Here is a 9,269-nt window from a genome sequence, read left to right as displayed (position 1 = left end):
ACACACACACACACACACACACACACACACACACAAAGACTTTGGCTTGGGAACACAGCTCTGCAGGTCAAGATCTAACAAGGGGAAATCCCTCATGTGCTGAAACCTTGCAACCCTAGAAATGAGCCCTTTATGAAAGCTGAAGTACTGCTGGGGTGAGCCAAGAAGCCACTTGTGATTCCAGCCAACTGTCCCCAGTCCAGACCGTTCAAAGGGAAAGACTCTGCCAATCTCCTGCCTCCAGCTGTCCAAATCCAGGAGGCGCAGCACCTGCTCAGAAAAGCCACAGCTTGCAGGGAAATGACTACTGAGGAGGCCACACTTTCTCTTTTGCTTTGGCCACACTGTCCTTTTCTTAACTTCAGTTATTCTTTCCCTGGATTTTGAATGTCTGACTATTTGCAGATTGTTTTCATATATTTAGTTCCTCCCACTTGTTAAATTTTAAAACTCATGACAAGTGGGAGGGAGGTAGGAAGGGGTCAGGAATGGGATAGGGTAGAAGTGGAATGGGGAAGGGGAGGGATGGAGATACAGGTAGGCTGGAGTGGGAAGGGAGAAGGTGGAGATAAAGGGATGCAGAAATAAATGAAAAGAACAGCAGGCAAATAAACAAACAAAACAAAATATTTATTGAGTGCCTATGGCTTGCTAGGTGGTGTTGTGTTAGGCACCAGGCACACAGCAGTGAACGATGCTGCCAGGTCTCTGCCTCACAGAATTTATAGTCCAAGGAGGGAAGATATTAAACAAATAATAACAAATACTTTAACAGTTACAATTGTGATATAATTGCAATGAAGAAATACAAGGGACCTTGACCTAATCCAGGAGGTGGAGAGGGTGGTGTTCAACAAAAGCTGGGTATTTTTATACCATTTTCCAAATAAAAATGTAGAAGTAAATTATATTGCAATATAGTGTTTGTTTTTTCCAAGTGAAACCCTAGCACGTATCTCTGCCCCACCCTACACCCCCACACAGGAAGCTCCCTCCCTCCTCTCAGGATCAGCCTGGGTGTTCTGTGGTTCTTACTCCATTCTTTTTTTTATTATTAAAATATAGTTAACATGCACTATTATATTAGTTTCAGGTGTATGACATAGTTACTCAACATTTATATACCTAACCAAGTGACCACGATTCTGAGAGCTCTACTGCCATGCTCCTTTGCCCACCTCCCAGGCTCGCTACGGGGCGCCACCTAGAGTCTGACGGGCACATTCTCATAGCCACGTAGTACAATGACGTTTAAAAACCCAGGATATTTGCTATTTTTTGAAAATTGAATGAATAAATAATCAATTTTTAAAAATTAAAGAATAAGTGAATGAGCAAAGCATCAGGCAAATACACAAACAAGACAAAAGCTTTCATTCACTGTCCTTGGCATCCAGACTGAATTTAAAGGATTTCCAAGTTTTCTAGGAAGAAAGGCTTTCTCCAGACGCTTTCCAAGATTTGTTTTGCAAAGCTGCCAGGGACAATTATAGACAATGAATTGGAAGTAACAAGTCTCATGGTGACATCCAAAGTGTTTTAAATCCAAACCTCAGAGCTCTAAGGTTCTCAAAAGATGTCTACAGTTAAATCAAATTTGCCTTGTTCTTAATAATAGCTACTTGATAATTTATTGAACAGTCTATATTACAGAAATATCTATGGCATTAAAAAAGACTTGTGGGGTGGGCTAATATTACAGCCATTAAGGAAATGAAAAACATGCATGAGGTTTGTCATTTTTAAGTCACCTTAAGGCAAGATATCTAACTCTGTATTACTACTACATTCCAACTGGCCTGATAAGAACAACCAAACACATTTCAAAAAGATTATCCCAGATATAAAGAGAAAGATGGAACTTATCTTTCCCCCTTGCAATAGACATATCTTTTCCCTCCCAAAAACTCGTCCTAAAGGAAAAAAAAAAAAATCAGATAAGGAAAACTCGCATTCATTCTTCTATTCACTCATTTCATTTAAACATTTATTAAGCAACTACAGCAGTAATGTAGAGATGAAGGAAGGTTCTGCCCCAGGGTGCTTATGGTCTAGTTGGAGTGGGTTGACAGCAGCTGCCAAGAAAGTAGATATGACAAGAGTGGGCCATTTCTAGACACTATCTAGAAATAAGGAGAAGCACAGTGTGCTGAGAGCAGTGCTAAGGGGCTCCTGACCAGTTTGGAGGGGACAGATTAGAGTGCTATGTCTTTAAGTATCAAATTATTGGGAGGCTAAGTTAAACACAAAGATATTTACAAACAGAAAGGCAAAGGTATCTTCTTCACTGGAACTTTTCTATCTGAGATTTAGAGTAAAAGAGAAAAACATAACGAAAATGATTATTACTAGAATATAATTTCCGGGAGTAGAAAGACCATTTTGATCTGCATTGTGATCTGTCCACTCCTTTAACTCTATCACTGGCACATCATACCAGTCACTAAAAATTTGTTGAAAGCCAGATGAATGTTTAACTAAAACCCTGTTACACATAGTAAAAAAAGAAAAAAAAAATCGCTAAATAGATATTTCCGTCATTCACAATTTAGTTCAAGTTGGTTTATTGGCATGCTTTCTTAAAAGTCATTGGCTTTCAATAATTTTAATGCTTCTGCCTTTCTTCCCCTACTCCAACAAATTTTGATGCTTCTACCTATATTTTATTTGCCTGCCTCAATTCAATTCCTTCCTGTGTCTCCAAATTTCCTTCCTCCTACTCTTCATGCATTGCTTCAGCCATTCAGGTAGATTTGTTTACAGTTCCGCCACCATCTTGTGCATTCCCACTTGCAAACTCGAACTATTATGGTTTCTCTCATCTTGATTCACTCCCCACCCCTCCCCTAGATCAATAGAAATTCTCACCATTCTTCAAGAACCATTTTGAACTCACCATACTCTCCTTGACTAATTCATTCTCTCTTTCTCCTCCTCTCTCTTCACTATTTAAACTCATATATACTCAACAGCCTATGCCACATTAATGAATCTTAATTATATAAAACCCTTACATCCTTTACTTTTATGGGTGTTAGTCTTATCTTCTCAACTAGACTATAAATTTTTAAAGGTTCATGCCTTATTCTCCATATATATAAAATAGTTGGCTGGCACAGAGATCCTGAAAAAGACAGTGGTAGAAGATAAGAGTGTGAGGAAAACTGAGTCCAAATCATGGAAAGCCTTGAATGCCAGGTTAAAAGATTGGCTCTCGCCTTTAGGCGGAGTCAGTCAGAGGAAAGGCAAGTTTTTCTAAGAAGCATCCTCTTCTCCATAGCCACTATAAAGAAAAATCATGGAGAAGAAAACATTTAGGAAATTACCTTCTATGGTTTTCAGCATCTTGATTTCCATGTTCCACAGAGTTTTCTGAAAATGATTATGTAGGTTAGGTGAGTGGTTAACTAAATATCCTGCATTTAATTCCTCCTGTCTCTGTTATTGGTAAAAATGGAGTCTAGTGGTCTTCATGAGATTTCAAAGGAGCTGTGTTCCATCAGGGTTTGGATAGGGCTGAAATAGCTGATGATACTGCTTTTGACTGAATTGGGCAGAGCAGTTATCCAGAGGCATGTTGAAGAAATGATAAGAGAATAAAAAATAAAGTATTGAAATTGTAGAATCTTTGTTTAATAAATTCTTCTCCTGAGAGGCAAAAATTTCATTAAGAAGTTAATTTAAAAGAATTTTTAGAAACTTTAAACGTAAATGTTTTTTATAAAACGTCTCTTCTATGTGGAGCAATGCAATGAACCAAGAGTTGCAACTTTGGACTCAGAGAATGTAACTGAGCAGAAGCTAAAGGAATCTATTTAGCAATGATCTGGTTTTTGCATTCAAACACTTAGGCTGAAAGAGAGATGCTTTATTTTTCCTCTGAAATGTGGGATTTCTTTGCCTGGACTAGCTTTAATAACTATGTCAGGAAGTAGTCTATCCACATTATTTATGGATTCTGTAATTACAAATTTTCCTACTCACAACAATTTATTTGCAACTCTAAAATCAATACTCTTAGCGCTTTTGTAGTCATTCACTGATATGAACAAAATGGTAAAAATTTGAGACGCACACATTCCCAGCTGAGCTGATGCTCTGACCTTTTGTTTCAACTGCCAAACAATGAAAAAATTGTCCTTTTTGTGATCGATTTCTGGCCATATTTTTGCAGCTTTGTGCGTTTTTTGTTGGCAAGTTGGCTTTTTAAAATGCCCTCCAGGTGTAGTACTGTCCCGTGTTCCTATGTGTAAGAAGGCTGTGAAGTTTTTATGGAGAAAATATGTGTGTTAGCAAAGCTTTGTTCAGTTATAAGTTATAGTGCTTTCGGCTACGAGTTCAATGGTAATGAATCAATAGCATAATATAAATGAGGTATCTTTAAAGAGAAATACATATAAAACAAGGTTACGTATTGATTGGTTAACAAAAATGTTATGATTAGAGACTCTCACGACCTTTACCCTATGTTTCCTCTACGAGCAATAATTCAGTATTTGCTAATTCAGTGTTTGTGATGACTTTATAGCACATAATTACTACAAACGACAAGAATTAATTGCATATGGATTAAAATACTTTACAATTTTTGATTCCTCATAATCATGACTAAACATTTGACAAACTATTAGTCCACACCAAATGTAATACAGTGTCTGAGCCTCAGCTTTGATGTCAGATGTATTTGGGTTGGAACTCAGATTGTTTACCCATCAACTAGGTGACTTTATACAAATCACTTTACCTTTTTAAGGCTACATTTCAAGGTTGTTAAGAGAATTAAATGGGATGATGAGCATAGAGCCTAGCACAGTTAGCATATGGTAAGCCCTTGAGATAATGTTACTATCAATTGTTCCACTTCATTTCTCAAATAGTACAGTCTCCATTTTAATGGCTCATAAAATTATAAAAATGAAAATGATCATCAACTTTCTGTTGACAATATTCTTCACTCTGCAGAAGGGCTCCTAGTGTCTTACTCACATAGAATGCATGTTATGAGTCAAACTGGAAGCTGGAATCCCAACTTACAAATTATGGACTTACAGTTTTAACATATTCCCAGGCAATACCTTTCAAAAAGGCGGCCCTATACTTACCACATTACAGGCATTGTTCTAAGCTCCACATACATTCAGCTCATTTAAGTATAGACAGCAACAAAATGGCCCTACTGTCAACACTCAATCGCAATGACAGAGTCCCGAAAATTGTTCAATCTGCCCTTCAGTTCAAATTTAAATACTATATCTCAATCCATACAGAGTTCACAGAACTGGAGACTTAAAAATGACTCCTCTAAACTGTTCATCCTGCCCCCATACTCCCTCCTCAAGTGTGGAGTGTTAGTCTTGAGCTGCAGAAAAACACTACCTGGCCATGCCTTTGAATATTAGAAAGCGCTCATCTTTGAGACTGTGTCTCAGGTGGACGGCCATGCCCAAACAAGTCTAATTCCACTGCTGGGTGGAGAGATAAAAATAGACTTCAGATTCTGCTGATGAAGGGGAGGGAGAGGGGGCAGAAATCCTCACAGTGTTTTGGCCTCAAAGGGAAGCGTCTAAAAATTCATCACACCTTTTTCACTGAGAAAATTAGCTCCCAGTTAGCGTTTCTCATTTACTTCCTTATTCTAAAAGAATGCATGACTCCTTCCCAGCTTTGAGTTATATTTCCAAAGTGTCTCTACTCTCATCTTACCTCCATAGCGAATAGTTGACAGGAAAGGCGAGGAAAACCCATTTCACCTTACTTGCTTTTCAGAATGTTGCCTTATCTTCACCATTAAAAATCTTGCTTTGTTCTCCCTTACCTGGTACAATGAAGTCGTGTCTCTTATTTGAAGGGAAAAAGAGATTAAATAGACCCTGCAAATAAGAAGAAATAGCCCTACAGTCCTAGAATCTCTGCTGATTGAACACTGCTGAGGTTATTAATCACAAGGGCTTATTTCCCAAAGAACATCAGAGCACATCTGGAAATTAAATAAAAATAATAGGAGGGTTCAAGTCAACTGACATTTTCCAGAGAATTCCTCAAGACAATTAATAAGATGCTGCCCACAGAGGCACATAGAAACTTTGATTCTGTTCTGCCTAAACAAGACTTAAAAAAATAAGTATCAAAATTCACCTCAAATAGTTTGGTTTTTATTAACTGCCCTCTCTTGAGGGGCTCCATGTAGAACTGAAATCTGCTTTCTTTGTACTTGTTTCTTTTGATTTGTTTTTGTCCAAACTGAATGGAAGAGTGGCTATTTCTAAGTGGTCTTTTTAACACTATATAATTCTGACAGCCAAGTTACTCTGAGCCCTAAGGCTATTTGCTTTGGGAGGCAGAGATGTGGAGAACACACCTCTCCAGAGAAATACTTTGATTAGGTGACTCTCGCCAAAGAGCCAAGGTCAAAATTAAGTCTGGATTAGTCTCTCCCGTGACAAGAGGGAGGCATTCATCTGGAGAAGGTCTTTGTTAGCGAGATGGTTGTTAGACAGTGAAAAGGAGGTGACTTCAACCTTTTCCTTTTCTGTGAAAAGCAATGATTACTCCTTGTGGTTTGGTACAGTCAGCTTGTCAAGAATCATGGAGTTGGGCCAAATGGAGGCAAGAGTCGAGAAGGAGCCAAGTCTGGTCTTTATAGCCCCCGCTCCTCCCTTCTTCTTCACTTGTTCTGTCCCCATTGGAGTGCCCCTTTAAGTACCCAGAAACCTCTAGCAGGTCACCGAATGCTCAGGGGTCCCCTAATCTCTTTGAGCCATCTAACTTGGGTGTTATGAGTTGAATTGAGTTCCTCAAAATCCATATGATGAAGTCTTAACACCCAGTATCTCAAAATGTGACCTTATTTAGGAGATAGAGTGTTTATAGAGGTAATCAAGTTAAAACGAGGTCATTAGGGTGGTCCTAACTCGATGTGACTGGTGTCCTTATAAAAAGGGGATATTTAGAGACAGACACATATACAGGGAGAAAATCATGTAAACATGAAGACGGTCATCAACAAGCCAAAGATAGAAGACTGAGCTAGATCTATCCCTCACAGCCGTCAGATCAAGCCTGCTAGCACCTCGATCTCAGACTTTCCAGCTTCCAGAACTGTGAGACGATAAATTTCTGTTATTCAAGTCACTCAATTTGTGGTACTTTGTTACGGCAGAGGCCCTAGCAAACTAATATACTGGGCTACACAGTTCCACTTATTGCATATTCATTCCCAAAATGGGAACTGCCAACCTGAGGGAGCTTCGGAATTCTTGTTAGGGTCTCTAAGACTTATATATTCATTTCATTCTTAATTTTTTAAAGCCAAGTAAGTATGCTGTGTGAATAAGACGTGTAGGTTGCCCAATGATTGTCCATGGCATTCCTATCTAGATTTAACTCTCATCGCTTTCTCTCTCTCCTCACTCTATTCTAGCTGTATCAGTCTACTCAATTCCTGGAGGGAAACCCGTTCTCTCGCCTCAGAACCTTTGCACATGCTCTTCTTTTTTCCTTAAAATACCCCACATACGCCAAGTTCTGGCCGACCGCCACTAACACTTTAGTCCTGGATGAGTTGCCACATCTTTGGGAAACCCTTCCCTGAACTCTGCCAGAACTGAGTTAGACGCCCTTCCGCTGTGACCCCACAGCACTATGTGCTTCCTCCTATCAGCAAACAGATTCTTTGGTGATCACCTCTTGTCTTGGTTTCTCACGTACTAGACTGAGGAGGGGCTACTTCAGGTTCGATCTCATGTTCATAGCACCAGGCTCAGTGAGTATCACAACATTAATTTTCACACATTACAGTAATGCATCAAAATGTTTTGTTCTGTGAATTTTCTTAATTGATAGATATGAAACTACATATTGGAAGACCTCACTTTTTTTTTAACATTGAAAAGTGGTTCTCATCCTCAAAGTTTGGAAATCATTGCTCTAATCCAGAGGTCCCACAGAAGCGGCCCAAGGGCCTAATCCAGCCAGCAGATGGGATGGTTTGGCCAGCCCAGTGCTCCAGATGTCTCTGGATGTGGACATTTTTCCCGGGGGTGTGTGCTCTGCAGGCACCAGAGGCTCCCTATTCCCACTCTCTGGCATTCACCTCTTTCCTCATTAGCGTTTCCTGTCTGGACCCTGAGGCATTGGTTCCTTGAAAACATTCCCCCCAGATTCTTCATCAAAATTGACTTTCCTGACATTCTCCTCTTCAAACATGTTAATCTAATTCGAAACAAAGATTTAATAGGTTGTCTCTTTCGGAGAAAACCTGTATTGTGTCCAGAACCTGTGAGGGGGGCGGTTGTCTGGGGCATGTATGTGCAGGCCGTTTTTTTGTTTGTTTTTTTTTTTGTTTTTCCTGTAATCCTGCAGAACAAAACACTCAAAGGAAGGTAATCGGTTACTCCCCTAGAGTTTCACTTGTCTTATAGAAAGTATATAAAGCCTGAAAACAAATTAATTTTGATCAACCTTCATTTTTTTTTTTTCTGGACCCTGACAGAGACACTAAGAAGCAAAGGAACAGCCAAATCAGGGGAGTGTGTGGAGATGGTTGGAGTAGAAACAGTCATATAAGCCTCAGTCAGAATCATATATCTCTAGGCAACAGAATATTTGTCACTGAAAGTGAGGTATAAAATGTTGTTTAATGAATCCTCTTATCTCTTTAAACAACTTCGGAAAGGGGAAAAAGTAGTTTCATCTTAGAACATATCCAGATTGTTCTGGGTCTGCACTATGGTAGGGTTTAAATCAAATAGAAATGTTTAGTGTATTTATTTTGTAGACCCCCACCCCCAAACCAAAATGTGTCATGTAGCTAAGGCTGACAACCAGGACCTGATAATAAAGTGCCCTTACAAGTGGAGGAAAAGTCTCCAAAAAACAATTTGTCTACTTTCGGCCCAATTCTCTCTTGAGTTCTGCCACCCCCAATCAACCCCCTTCCATATAAACTTCCCAGAGGGGACATTTTTGGTATCTTGGAAAGTCCTGGTTTGCATGCTAAATGCAGCTTCTCTTCTGGTTCCTTTTATAATCCTGTTTTCAAGGCTGACACATTTTTGCTCATAGTTACTCTTTCTTTCCTTCCCTTTCACCGATGTTTAGTCCAACATGACAATTGTCTTACACGTCCATGACTTCAGACCTTAAACATTTTAACCAACAGTGGAGAATTCTACAGCACTCTTTTTGAAAAACTCAGACTATAATCTGCTCCCTTCCCCCAACCAGCTCACTGGGGCAGTGATTTCCTCAAAGAATTCCGACAAATTAGT

This window comes from Pteropus vampyrus, unplaced genomic scaffold, assembly GCF_000151845.1.
Source record: "Pteropus vampyrus isolate Shadow unplaced genomic scaffold, Pvam_2.0 Scaffold9, whole genome shotgun sequence".
NCBI lineage: Eukaryota > Metazoa > Chordata > Mammalia > Chiroptera > Pteropodidae > Pteropus > Pteropus vampyrus.
This window is presented reverse-complemented; position numbering follows the sequence as displayed.